This window comes from Stigmatopora argus, chromosome 3 (genome assembly GCF_051989625.1).
Source record: "Stigmatopora argus isolate UIUO_Sarg chromosome 3, RoL_Sarg_1.0, whole genome shotgun sequence".
In the NCBI taxonomy this organism is placed as follows: domain Eukaryota; kingdom Metazoa; phylum Chordata; class Actinopteri; order Syngnathiformes; family Syngnathidae; genus Stigmatopora; species Stigmatopora argus.
The window spans coordinates 21,346,406-21,360,024 of NC_135389.1; the positions used below are offsets into that span (position 1 = coordinate 21,346,406).

Consider the following 13,619-nt stretch of genomic DNA (forward strand, 5'->3'; position numbering starts at 1 on the left):
AGAATAACGGCTCCCGAGCGTGCGCGGGCCTGGCGCCGTTCGCCGTCTGACAGATAAATCAAGGCGAATTGAGCGATTTACGCCGCCGTACGACGGCGACGAATGCGCGGGCGATGGGAGTTTGGCGCCCGGCGCCGTTTCGCAAAACTCACACTTGACTGATGTCATCAAGAGGCCATGGACGCGATGATGTGCGGAACGTTAGCGCGTGCGCCGTGACCAATGAGGTGCGACCATGCGAACGCCTTGCATAAGCTCACGTGAGGCCTGGGCGCAAGCTAGCCAAACAAGCTAGCCAAACATGCTAGCTAGAAGAGGAACTGCCAAAGTTTGGTTTTCTTTGAAAAAAAAAACAGCACTCGAACAGCTTTCAATCAGAAATACCGTATTTTTCGGACTATAAGTCGCATCTGAGTAAAAGTCCAGCTAAAGAATACACAAAGAAGAGTTTTTTTTAAAAAGCATTTACAGATTTTTTGATAACTATAGCCCAAATAAATAGGTCAGTGATAAAAAAATATAAGTTGCACTTAAGTGGGCCGGACCATTTTAGATATAATATTTAGATTTTTTTAATAAATGGATTAAAAGAACTGGATTAAAAGCCCTGAATATTCAGTTTTTTATAGATCTAAAACAATGTTTATTTTAGCTTTTTTAAATATATATTTTTAGATTTTACAAAATGATTTTTGAACTAAAAACACAAAAAAATGGATAAAAAAATGACAATGATTGATTTAAAAGGGGGACAATCAGGAAATGCAATATACATCTATACTCTTCATTTTAATTTGATCCTAAAACAGAAAGTCGGCACTCATGATTTACTTTCCCGGGCCACACATAATGATGCGGTGGGCCAGATTTGGCCCCCGGGCCGCCACTTTGACACATGTGGTCTAGAAAATACAATATTTAAGAGTGTACTAATTTCCTTTGGGTGTGAGAGTTGATTGTGATTTGTTTATTTTATTGACTTAATTGTTAAAAATATTTTTAAAAATCTTAATTGCAATGTGAATTTGCTGTCACTTTTTTATTGTACTTTGTTACCAAGTTCCAACAATTAGTTGATCGTTCAAATCATGCCATCCGCTAAGCAAATGCAATAGCAAAACATTTCCACTGGATGGCGACAAAGGTTCCTAAAGATTATTTAGATTTTTCTTTTTTTTTAAGTCCCTCGTATTCCGGATTTTTTTAATTTTCCTTGAATTTTACGTGCTTAACACCTTCATAATTACGAACATATGTTAATATAAAGTGCTAAGGCAAGAATAGCTGAGCTCTAATAACTTGTATACTTTGTCTTAACCCTCAATATGTCCCGTAGGTTAAACGCTCTGTTGTTCCTCTTCTGGCCAGCAGAAGACGCTGTTGGACAAGAATAGCTTCCTTGCAGTTGAAGTTCAGTCAAGTACGTAAGTAGAGCCCAACAAAGTCATTATTTGTAAGCAAATGATTAGAATTAGGAGTTTGGGTGTGTTAGTAATAAAATGTTTAGATATAAATTAATTCTTCAAAAAGACCTCCCACATTTTCTGATGAACATTTCTTCCATAATATTTTTAAAACAAAAAATGTATACTAATAATAACATTTTTTCATGTGTCTGGCCATGAGAAATTAAATTCACTGACTAACTCGTATCTCAAAACACCCCTGTTTTTATCCATATTTCTCCAAATTTCAATTAAATTGATTAGAATAAATTCCTCGCACCCCTAAAAATAACCTAAATATTTTGAATGGGTTTTGTTCAACAAAATCTTGCAGTCAAATCCCACTATAAAAACACACATAAAACACTTACTATTTAAAAATATGTTGAAAATTAACATGAAATACAACTGTAAGCAATATACAGTATTTTTATGTGCTCTTTATTGGAGCTAAATGCAATATTCTTGCTAATAATGCTAATATTGTACTTCTGCAAAGTGAGTTCAAATGATTTTGTCATATAGTCTCATGTATATACCCTTTTTTCAAGAGTTAGCTAATATGTTGAGATTAAAAAATAGCTCATATCCCTCAGTTCTCCCCCCTGAAAAAACTAAAAATAAAATCCATGAATTTAAACCGATGTAGCTGGACTGTAGTGGAAGTCCAAAAAATGAAGCGTCCAAGGCAGCCTCTTTGGCTTCGTCAACTACCAAACTGCCAAAAGTTGAGGCAATCCAGCAGCTGGCTAATGGAAGTTTGAGGCCTGCATGAATATCACTAATAACTTCATTAGCAGTCGCTAACGGCTGCCAGCGCTGCACCGCATTAGATTCCACACTCCAAAAGCTCCATACTGTGTGTGTGTGTGTGTGTGTGTGTTTTAACAATCAGAGGGCCACATATATATCTGTGTGAGACAGTTCCAGAGATTGTTGCAAATAGTCCGTTTAAGAGTCAGTATGAAGCATTACGCCATGGTTCATCGATATTCTTATTTAATACCGTATTTTTTCGCATATACGCTGTATTTGTCGCTCCAAAAAATGATGACTGAATCGAGTGTACGGCTTATATGCGCACAAATTAGATTTGGAATGCACCAAACGCGATAATGCAAGATATTGCGGGCGATACGGTCATTTATTTCAAAATAGAGAAGAGATAAACAGATGAAACGCTGAACTAAATTTATTTTGACGTCTATGAATGAAATTCAAGAAAAAACATAAACCGTATCTTGCATAAAATGTGTAAAAACTTACTTGTGCCTGTCATTGCTGGCTCAGGGCGCCGCCATCTTACCTAGGAATGACAAACCAGACCGCTACGGACACACTTCCTGGTTGTACTGATCACATGACTTCCTTTTTAAATTTAACTTCCTTATGATATTGACCCAAATAATGTGAAATCCAGCAATCGATTTCTACAGTATCTTAGAAATACAACGTGCGATGATTTTTCCCCAAAATTTTACCTTCAAAGTAACATTATTAAAGTACTCCCTATTAAAACCATGAATATGGAGGTGAAAATTGTGAATCAGGGGGCGGCTTATACGCGAGAAATTGTAAAATTCAACAATTTTAAGGCCATTTTAAGGGTGCGGCTTATATGCGAGAAAATACGGTAAATACGCAGAAACTTCCACTTCTTCCTATTGTTTTTTTTCCGGTATGCTTATCGTACCGTGAGACCGTCCATGTTGTCCATCATGACTCCCTGCCATACTTTCTTACGACACAACAGAAGAGCTCAGTGTGCATTTTGTGATTTATTGGACCTGCTTGACCTTAAATCTCTGCTGGGATCAACATTTTTTTTTGGGATGTTTGCTTGAGCCATGTCAGCTGTTTCCAAACTCCGCCACCCACTCTAACCGGGTCTCCGGGCTTTGTCATCGGGGCTAAAAACAAGATGAAAAAAAACAAATATATATGCCTGGGTCCTTTGGTTTTATGCTCGGAAACAAATTTGCAACGTTGTCATCCCAAATGGACACCAGAGGGGGCGTGGGGGGTGCTGAATCGGAATATGGGAGGAGGAAGGGGTGACGTAGGCTGTCTCCATGCTGCAGATCAGATCTGATCTCGGAGTTTGGCTCACTTGTGAACACTCAAATTGTTTCGCTTAAAGTTCACCTTAAAAGTCCAAACTGTAAAAAAAAAATGGCGCACTTTGCTGCTGCTTTCTTCCACGTTTCCAAAAGTCCAGTCACCTTTTGAAATTCCGACGCCGCATGTCCGTGAAAGCCACATCGCCAAAGTAAACGTAGCAGTTTTCAAGTCGGAGGGCCCCAAAATGTTGCTTTTGTAAACAGCTACGTTGGATCCGATAGCTCACAGCGATGGATAACATATGGTGGGAGGGTCTAACGTTCCGATTAGAGAAGATCTCATGCAGTAATAAGAGTGTACATCTCCATTAATGCTTGAATTTTGATTAGCCGAGAGCTATCCAAAATACAATTTGTGATGATTTTTCTCTAGATTCTCCCTTCAAAGTAACACATTTCTTCTCCCTATTAAAACCATGAATATGGAGGTCAAAATTGTGAATCAGGGGGCGGCTTATACGCGAGAAATTGTAAAATTAAACGATTTTAAGGCCATTTTAAGGGTACGGTTTATACGCAGGGGCGGCTTATATGCGAGAAAATACGGTATTCCACGACAACACACTCGTAAACCGAACAAACAAATTTAAATGAACTTGGATTAATATATACAGACACTCAAACATACGTTTAATGTAACTTTACACAAAACTGAATTCTAATTTTGTTGTAATCTTTTGTTACCTTCGTTCTGGCCGGGTTGGCGGTTTGCCACGCCTCCACCCTCACGTTCGCTATCGATGGACTGTTTGCTGTTGTATTGCCTTCAAAATATTCCCAAAATAATGCACACAAATGTCCTCACAATAGGATAACGCACGACCACTTGCCAACGAGAAATAGTCTTTAAAGAACGATCGCGGGAGCTTCTTTCCTTAGAAAGAATAACAGGAAATACAATAGTTGAGCTTACCCACGTATTGATTGTGGGTAATGAAGTTTTATTCTGAGAAAGGTTGCCATTGCCTATGGGTGTTGTGTGCACGAGTATACTTCATTACCCAGAAAGCCCTCTGTTTGCCCGCGCATGCGCGTTGTGCGTTTCCTGGTCTTAGGAGAAACTCGTCTGAATTAATCGTTCCGTGCTCGTAAATATTGTTATACACGAAAGATATGCAAAAAAGACCTGGCTTGGTCGCATCACGAAATTTTGATCGCATGACGGGCGAATTATTCGATCGAAATTTCCGCCGTAAGACGAGAATTTTGTATGACGAGCGGTCGTATGACGAGGTACCACTGTACTGACTACGGCGCTACATTAGCATAAGTTAGCGATAACAATGAGGTCTGTTCCAACTTATTAACAGCAAACTACCTAGTAAAGCGAGTACTGTATATTTATTTTCCATTTTCCAACCAAGTGCTTGTCTTTATTGCCGCTTGGGTTGAATCAGTTCACGGAGTCTCATGACCCAAAAATAGAGAGTTCACAGAGTGTGCTATCAAAACCCCCTCCCCACCCCGTTAGCGTAGCTGTAGCCTGTCACGGCGTCCTCCCAGAGCAGCAACAACGCCTAAAAATGACTTGACCCGTCCTTCTGGAAGCAAAGCAGGTCGGAGGTGAACTGAGTTAAGAGTGGTGCGTTCGACCTCGTTGACCCCGTGTCGCTTTCAGGCTGACTTGTGTGCTAGCGCGTGCCGCCTCTCTCGTCAAGGATAACAAAATAAAGGCCCGGAGCGTGGCGATAGGCCACGTGACGGCCTTCACCTGCGTTGAACTCTGTCGCTGGCGCTAATGGGCTTTTCACACCTCGTGTAACGACGTAACATGACCCACTTTGCACCACTGCCGGCTGGTTTCACTAGCGCTTAAAAACAGGTTTGCGAGCTGTTCTTTTTTGGGTGAAAATGCTGTGACTACGTGTTCTATTCTCATACCTGTCAATTTATACATCTTAGCTGCATTGTATACGTTTTTTTTGATCATTTCAAATTGTGTACGGGAAATAAATGTTTTATAAAAAGTACGTTTTTTTTGTAAAAGCGATCTCGTTTTAGCCATTTTGGCTCTAATCCGGATCATCTCGGTTACTGGTAGCAGACAAAAACGTCATAATCGATTGCTAATGTTGTCATGCTTTAAGCATGATATGCGCACGCACGCGTGTTAGTCATATCTGCCTTTTCACAATATAAATATAGCGCGTTAGCAAGCAATGTACTCAGACCGTCAAGCTGTCGGCGTCATACAGCGACATCTACACAATCTTGAATTTAGTGCATACAAAAGGGGCACCAACTGATTGGGCCCCCCCGTCCACTTTGGGGACAATTTTTGACTTAAGTGCGTCCTATGTGATTAAATATGTGCAACGTTTTGTTTGTATGTTTTTTTTAATCGTTTAATTGGATTGGATTGGATAAGTTTATTCATCCCGTATTCGGGAAATTTCATTGTCACAGTAGCAAGAGGCTGAGAATACAGACACAGGAAAATACATTTAGACATAAATAGATAGGTAAGAAATAAGTTAATTAATAAATAAATTCATACATAAATAAATATAGTAACAAATTAATAAATATATAAAGAAGTGTGTTTCTGAAATATATATACATATGCGTATGCGTATAAATAGATAGGTAATAAATAAATTCACACATAAATAAATATATAAAAAAAATTAATACATATATAAATAAGCGTGTTTCTGGAATATATATATATACATATGCGTATGCGTATAAATAGATAGGTAATAAATAAGTTAATTAATAAATAAATTAATCCATAAATAAATATATAAGCAAATTAATAAATATAAAAATAAGCGTGTTCCTGAAATATATATACATGTATGTATGCGTACACATTCATATACATATATATGTATATATGTGTATATATGTGTATATATGTGTATATATGTATATATGTATATATGTGTATATATATGTATATATGTATGTATATATGTATATATATGTGTATATATGTGTGTGTATATATATATATATATATATATATATATATATATATATATATATATATGAATGTGTACGCGTACGCATGCGCATACGCATACGTATATGTATATATATACAGATATGCATTTTGTTACTCGAAAGGAACATTCACACTTGAGGAACACACACAAAGATTCAATACAATGCACTTAGTTTTTAGCCACCTGTCCATTTTTTGATAGACTCTTTTACCTTGACATCACGTGTCTTGGAAAAATCTCAAGCGATCTCTCATGTCATCTTAATAATCAAACCTTTTCATGTTGTTTAGCAGAGGTGCAGCCATTAAGAAAAGAATAAATGGTGTGAAAGATTGGTGTGAAGTGTCTGTCAAAAAGATAGACGCTAAATGTGAAGTGAGACAGCATGCCCGGCGGTAATTTGCGTTTTAATAAGTGATTTTCTGTTCCAAAATAGGCAAAGTAGAAATCCAGACTCTGCTACAAATGAATGACTTATTAATTAACTCATCTGTGGCTCAGTAATGGCAGAGAAATGATAATTTCATGCTAAAATGGCTAGCGCATTGTCGTTAAGCCTAGTTGGGTGAGTTGGCTATTGAATTGAGCTAAAAGCCAGGCATTTTATTCAGACCTGGGTTGAAATAGTTTTTCGTTTTGGTTATTTTCAAGGCAGGTCACGGGTAGGCGTGGCTAATGTTGCATCCGCAAAGTGTATTTGTTTACGGCTCATGATGTTGACTTGTCACTCACTGTCTTGTGACCAGACTGACGACCAATAGATGCACGGATGATTACAGAAATAGTCCTAATATGCCACTAGAAAATTGACAAGTGTGGGCCTGCGTACCATAAAAACATCTTCCCAGAAATGATAAAGATAAATGATAGTATTATTGATTTTTTTTTAATTGTGTGCTGCGCAAATCATGATTTTACGGCATAAAACGTAAAATATATTATCTTAGATAGCGATCAACTTTTCATTCTCATTTTATTTAGAAGTTAGAAATTCAATATCTTAAATGTTTCACAAAATATCATGTAAATATAAAAAACAATGGGAATAGCGACGTTTAAAACAACAACATAGCTTAGCCTAACAGCTTGGTCTGCCTGTGTGCTTAGCTTGATGCTAATAAACAATGCAAAATGCTGTACAGGGGCTAACAAATGGCAAAATATCATGTAAATATAAAAAACTATGACAATAACAACGTTTTTAAACAACAACCTAACTTACCCTAACTGCTCTCTGCTTAGCTTAATGCTAATAAACAATGCAAAATGCTGTACAGTGGCTAACAAATAGCAAAACATCATGTAAATATAAAAACAATGACAAAACCAGTATTTAAATCAACAACGTAGCTTAGCCTAACTGCTGTCTGCGTAGCGTGATGCTAATAAACGATACAAAAAACTGTACAGGGGCTAACAAATTACAAAATATCATGTAAATATAAAAAACAACGAGAATAGCGACATTTAAAACAACAAAATAGCTTAGCCTAACAGCTTGGTCTGCCAGGGTGCTTAGGTTGATGCTAATAAACAATGCAAAATGCTGTACAGCGGCTAACAAATGGCAAAATATGTAAATATAAAAAAACAATGACAATAATGACGTCCTTAAACAACAACCTAGCTCACCCTAACTGCTGTCTGCTTAGCTTGATGCTAATAAACAATGCTAAATGCTGTATAGGGGCTAACAAATGGCAAAACATCATGTAAATATAAAACCAATGACAAAACCAATATTTAAATCAACAACATAGCTTAGCCTAACTGTTGTCTTCTTAGCTTGATGCTAATAAACAATACAAAATACAGTACAGGGGCTAACAAATTACAAAATATCATGTAAATAGAAAAAAATGAGAATAGCGACATTTAAAACAACAAAATAGCTTAGCCTAACAGCTTGGTCTGCCTAGCTTGATGCTAATAAAAATGCAAAGAAATATCAACTATGCGACATTGTTAAAACAAAAATAGACAAACAAAAGCAACCCATGTAATTAGACTTTTTATACAGGTTTGTCCTTAAGCACAATCACAACTAAACGCAGCTTTCCAAGATAAACTCAGGCAGGATTTAAGCACCCCCGAACCGCTTCCCCCGAACTCGTCCATCTTCAAAACCGAGCTTTCTAATAAGCGGCAACTCGAGACGCCTGATGAAGGATGCGTCGTTTAAGATGTTCATTTTATGGGCTTTTGCAGAATGGGATGAAAATCTATCCACCGGCCGCAAAGTCTGAAGATATTAGCAAATATCATCTTTGGCCGATAGCGTGTATAAATAATAATTACCCGAGCGGCTGGGAGAGGAAAAACCAACAGTTTGGCTATTAGTTTTTGAAACGTAGAAGTTTAATTTGCTCCAAATGAGACCACCGAGACCTCAAGGAACACACTGATTACTCCAGTGAAAAATGCAAGGAAGTCATTTAATACCTTTTTTAGACTGATTTCAGATCTGCGGATATTTTAATGCCTTTTCAACGCCGTTTTTTCCCCCCTGATTTTGTTTTTCTTGTCGTTTTTGACGTTGGCAACCGAGTGGTGGGCCACATGAAGGTTTGGTTTGTTGTTGTGGAAAACGGATTGGATGTAAATCAGCTTTGAATGTGACATCTGGTTTTGGGATTAGACCCAAGTTGGATGTTGTCGCCGTGCTTGGGTTGCCATTTGTAAACTGGCTACAACACGTGTCTCAAAGTGGCGGCCCGGGGTCCAAATCTGGCCCGCTGCATCATTTTGTGTGGCCCGGGAAAGTAAATCATGAGTGCCGACTTTCTGTTTTAGGATCAAATTCAAATGAAGAGTATAGATTTATATTAAATTTCCTGATTTTCCCCCTTTTAAATCAATAATTGTCATTTTTTAAATCAATTTTTCTGTGTTTTTAGTTCAAAAATCATTTTGTAAAATCTAAAAATATATTTTTAAAAAAAGCTCAAATAAACATAGTTTTAGATCTATAAAAAAATAATATTCAGGGATTTTAATCCAGTTCTTTTAATCAATTTATAATTTTTTTTATCTAAATATTATATCTAAAATGGTCTGGCCCGCGGGAAATCAAGTTGACGTTAAAGCGGCCCGCGAACCAACCTGAGTCTGACACCCTTGGGCTATGGTGTTCGGCAAGCCAAAGATACAGGTGATGTTGTAGTCCACGGGTGTCAAAGTGGCGGCCCGGGGGCCAAATTTGGCCCGCCGCAGCATTTTGTGCGGCCCGTATATTATGTATATTATATTTCCTGATTTTTTCTTCCCGTTTTTAAATCAATAATTGCAATTTTTTAATCCATTTTTTTCCTTTTTGTGTTTTTAGTTCAAAAATCACTTAGTAAAATCTAAAAATAAATATATTAATAAAATTCAGTTTTCTACTCGAACCTCTGACCCCAAAACAGTGAGGCGGAGGTGCCAACCACGCCACCACCAGTCCGCCCTAATATAACTTCATATGTGTATTTAATCCCGATGGATCGTTGGTAGTCTTCTTACAAGTTTTATTTTGTTTTAAACCGGTCGCCGACTAAACGTGCGTTCAAGTCCTCATTTCACCGAGGTTGCGTTTTTGGAAGGCGACGGAGAAGAAGTCGTGGGAAAGGTAGATGACGAAGCAAGGGGGAGTGCGCCAAGGCCGTGCCAGCAGATAATCCCTCATCAAATGGCGTCTGGACTGAAAATAAGGTTTTCACAACGCCCCCCCCCCCCCCCCTTGGGCGCCGCGGAAACATAGACGCAGCCCTGTTTAATTAGCGGCCTCGCTAACAGCACTCATGCGCAGTCTGCGGTGGGACCGTGATAGGGCCGAGGGGCGGGTGAGGGAATGTAGAATACAGAACCCCCCCCTCCCAAATCGCTGTGGAAAACAAGAACAATGAGATTTTGTTTGGACTGAAAGCTCTGTTCGCTACTATTGTCCCCCCGTGTTTTTTTTTTTCATCGAGTTTAGATCGGGGCTGCCATATTGTGTCGTTCATATGTCTTACTCTGACAGGGCGGAGCCCCCCTAAAGGACCCCTAATGGAATTAAATTGATATTTTTCATTGGTGGCTAGGCTAACAAGTTATACACAACATTTTAGACTGTGAGGGGCAAAGAATCGTATGTCATAAAAAAATCCAATCTGCCAAATTATATTTTAATTTAATTTAATATTTTATTTGTTTTTAATGGGCCCCGGTGAATTTCAGTGTGTTTTAAGAGAAAATAAGAGAAAAAAACGTGTTCAGGGCGCCGCCATCTTACCTAGGGATGACAAGATAGACCGCTACGGACACACTTCCTGGTTGTACTGCTCACTTGACTTCCTTTTTGAATTTGTCTATGTCAGGGGTGTCAGACTCGGGTTGGTTCGCGGGCCGTGTTAACGTCAATTCGATTTCATGTGGGCCGGACCATTTTAGATATAATATTTAGATATTTTTTTAATAAATGGATTAAAAGACCTGAATATTCCGTTTTTTTATAGCTCTAAAACAATGTTTATTTTAGCTTTTTATATACATTTTTAGATTTTACAAAATGATTTTTGAACTAAAAACACAGACAAAATTGATTAAAAAATGACAATGATTGATTTAAAAGGGGGAAAATCAGGACATTTAATATACATCTATACTTTTTATTTGAATTTGATCCTAAAACAGTGAGTCGGCACTCATGATTTACTTTCCCAGGCCACACAAAATGATGCGGCGGGCCAGATTTGGCCCCCGGGCCGCCACTTTGACACCCGTGCTGTAAAGTTAGCTTCCCAAATCGATCGAAGGTTTGTTCGTTGTTCCAACCCAAAACACACACACACACAAGTGAAGAAGGCTGTACCCAGCAGTGAGAAGGCTTTGTTTGTTTTAATCATAGGCTGTCTGGATTCGCAGAGAACGTCGCAATAAGCAAGACTTTCCGCTCAAAGACCCCCGCAGAAAACAGCCAGAGGTAAGTTCTCACAGCCAATCGGCGACCAGATCGAGAAAAAGCCGCGCTCCTTCATTTAAAGACGGAACGGTTTTGCATTTTTAAGTGCGTTGTGTCTGGACTGAAGATCAGGCCCAATGAGAGAAGTCATTGTCTGAGGGCCGAAAACTCACACAGGAGGAGCTTGTTGCCATTCACGGCTCGTCGCGCCATTGTTGTTGCCACCGCCGACTCACAAAACATGCTTGGACACTCACACTTTTGGAATTTTACACCTTAGTCTACCAAACAGTTCTTTAGAGTGATAGTTTACATTATAATCTTGATTATTTGCAACCAAAAGTGCTGGATAGTACTGCCTGTAAATGAAAGAGTCATAGTTATTATAAATGGTAGTGTTAGCGAATTGCTAAATCTTAATACATTTAAGGCACATGTGTCAAAATGGCGGCCCGGGGGCCAAATCTGGCCCGCCGCATCATTTTGTGTGGCCCGGGAAAGGAAATCATGAGTGCCGACTTTCTGTTTTAGGATCAAATTCAAATGAAGAGTATACATATATATTAAATCTCCTGATTTTCCCCCTTTTAAATCAATAATTGTCATTTTTTAAATCCATTTTTTCTGTGTTTTTAGTTCAAAAATCATTTTGTAAAATCTAAAAATATATTTTAAAAAAGCTAAAATAAACATTGTTTTAGATCTAGAAAAAACGGAATATACAGGGCTTTTAATCCAGTTATTTTAATCCATTTATTAAAAAAATATCTAAATATATCTAAAATGGTCCGGCCCACGTGAAATCAAGTTGACGTTAAAGCGGCCCGCCAACCAACCCGAGTCTGACACCCTTGCTTTAGCCTTTAGCCATTACCCATTAGCCATTAGCCTTTAGCCTTTATCCTTTAGCGCGCAGCCCCTTCCTGTTGCCCACGAACCCGTTCACCCCCTCCACAGTAATCCTCTCTCGTTTAACCGCGGCGGTTTTGTCGCACGAACGGCGCCGCCTGGAAGCCGCACGCACAATCTGGCGAGGAGGACGCGTCATCGACGACGACGACGACGGTCGGCTCGCACGCGCAGCTAATCTCATTACCATCGTCCCCGCGCCGCACGCGGGGTCGATGGGGTCACGCCGCTTGTCCCGCCGGAACGTCATCGAATTCATCAACGGAACGCGAGTCCGCCACGAAGATTACGTTAATGGCGTCGGCGTGGATTGGAAAATAAACGATCAATATAATAATCACATTTTTTTAGGCTGCGGCGAGCACGTGAGCGAGCGACAGGTGCGATATTTAATATGCACGTCACCCCCCAGGCATTGAGTTTTGATCTTTTATGAATTGTGGATTGATTAAAATGGATATGCACACGTGCCGCGTGACTTTGGCGATTAAAAAGACGGAAAAAATCCCCGCCGACAAAAAAACGCGGCTGATGGGGAAAACAGGGAAGCTTTTAAAAATGTGCCGTGCAGATATTAAATATTGGACAAAGTTATTTCAGATTACGCAATGTCTGTACTTATAATATTTTTATAAGCTTATCGTGAACTTCCATCTGATTTCTTTCTCCCGTTAAAAGGGTAAAATGGGCTTTCGCGAATGACTTATGAAATGTAAAATACATTTTTGCCCCACTCTATTATGTATGTTACTCACAGGGTATGTGCTGTGGTAGTGAGTCAAATTTATATTAAAGCGCCCATTGAGAGTGATAGATGTCCAATTTATGTGACGAGGAATTTGGCAGCTTTTGTGATAAAATACGAGATTTGCATGAAATATTCATGTGATGGAACATCATGTTTTGTTCTTGTAGTTTAGACTGGTTTTAATTTTTTTGAAATTTCTAAAAAAACCAAAAAAAAAAATATATATATATATACATTTGTCCTTGAAATTTTCAGTTCCATCGCAGCCCCAACTACAATAACAATGATTTCATATAACTATTCCATAACTATTCTACATGACTATTTTTGTAAAGCGCCTGAATCGCCAATAGCTTTTAAACCCGGCAGAAAGAGACAAACATTTTCATCAACAGATAAAGGAACGGCGTCCCGCTGTTTAGCTGGACGGAGAATTGTCATAATTCACATGGTTTTGGAAGCAGTTTGGCATTTTTGATCTGCGAAACACATTTTTTAAGCATCATTATTTTTCTTTTTTAATCC

At 38.6% G+C, this 13,619-nt stretch overlaps 1 protein-coding gene across 1 annotated transcript in view; it reads left to right on the forward strand.

Annotated features, from left to right (window-relative positions):
• The first annotated feature begins 1,343 nt into the window (after window positions 1–1,343).
• The window catches only part of LOC144071817 (uncharacterized), a 52,387-nt gene continuing 40,111 nt past the window's right edge, over window positions 1,344–13,619 (forward strand). Inside the window, exons 1-2 of the mRNA XM_077597239.1 lie at window positions 1,344–1,420; window positions 11,384–11,458. The gene's annotated coding sequence lies outside the window, so the exon portion shown is untranslated. The remainder of the gene's footprint in view (window positions 1,421–11,383; window positions 11,459–13,619) is intronic.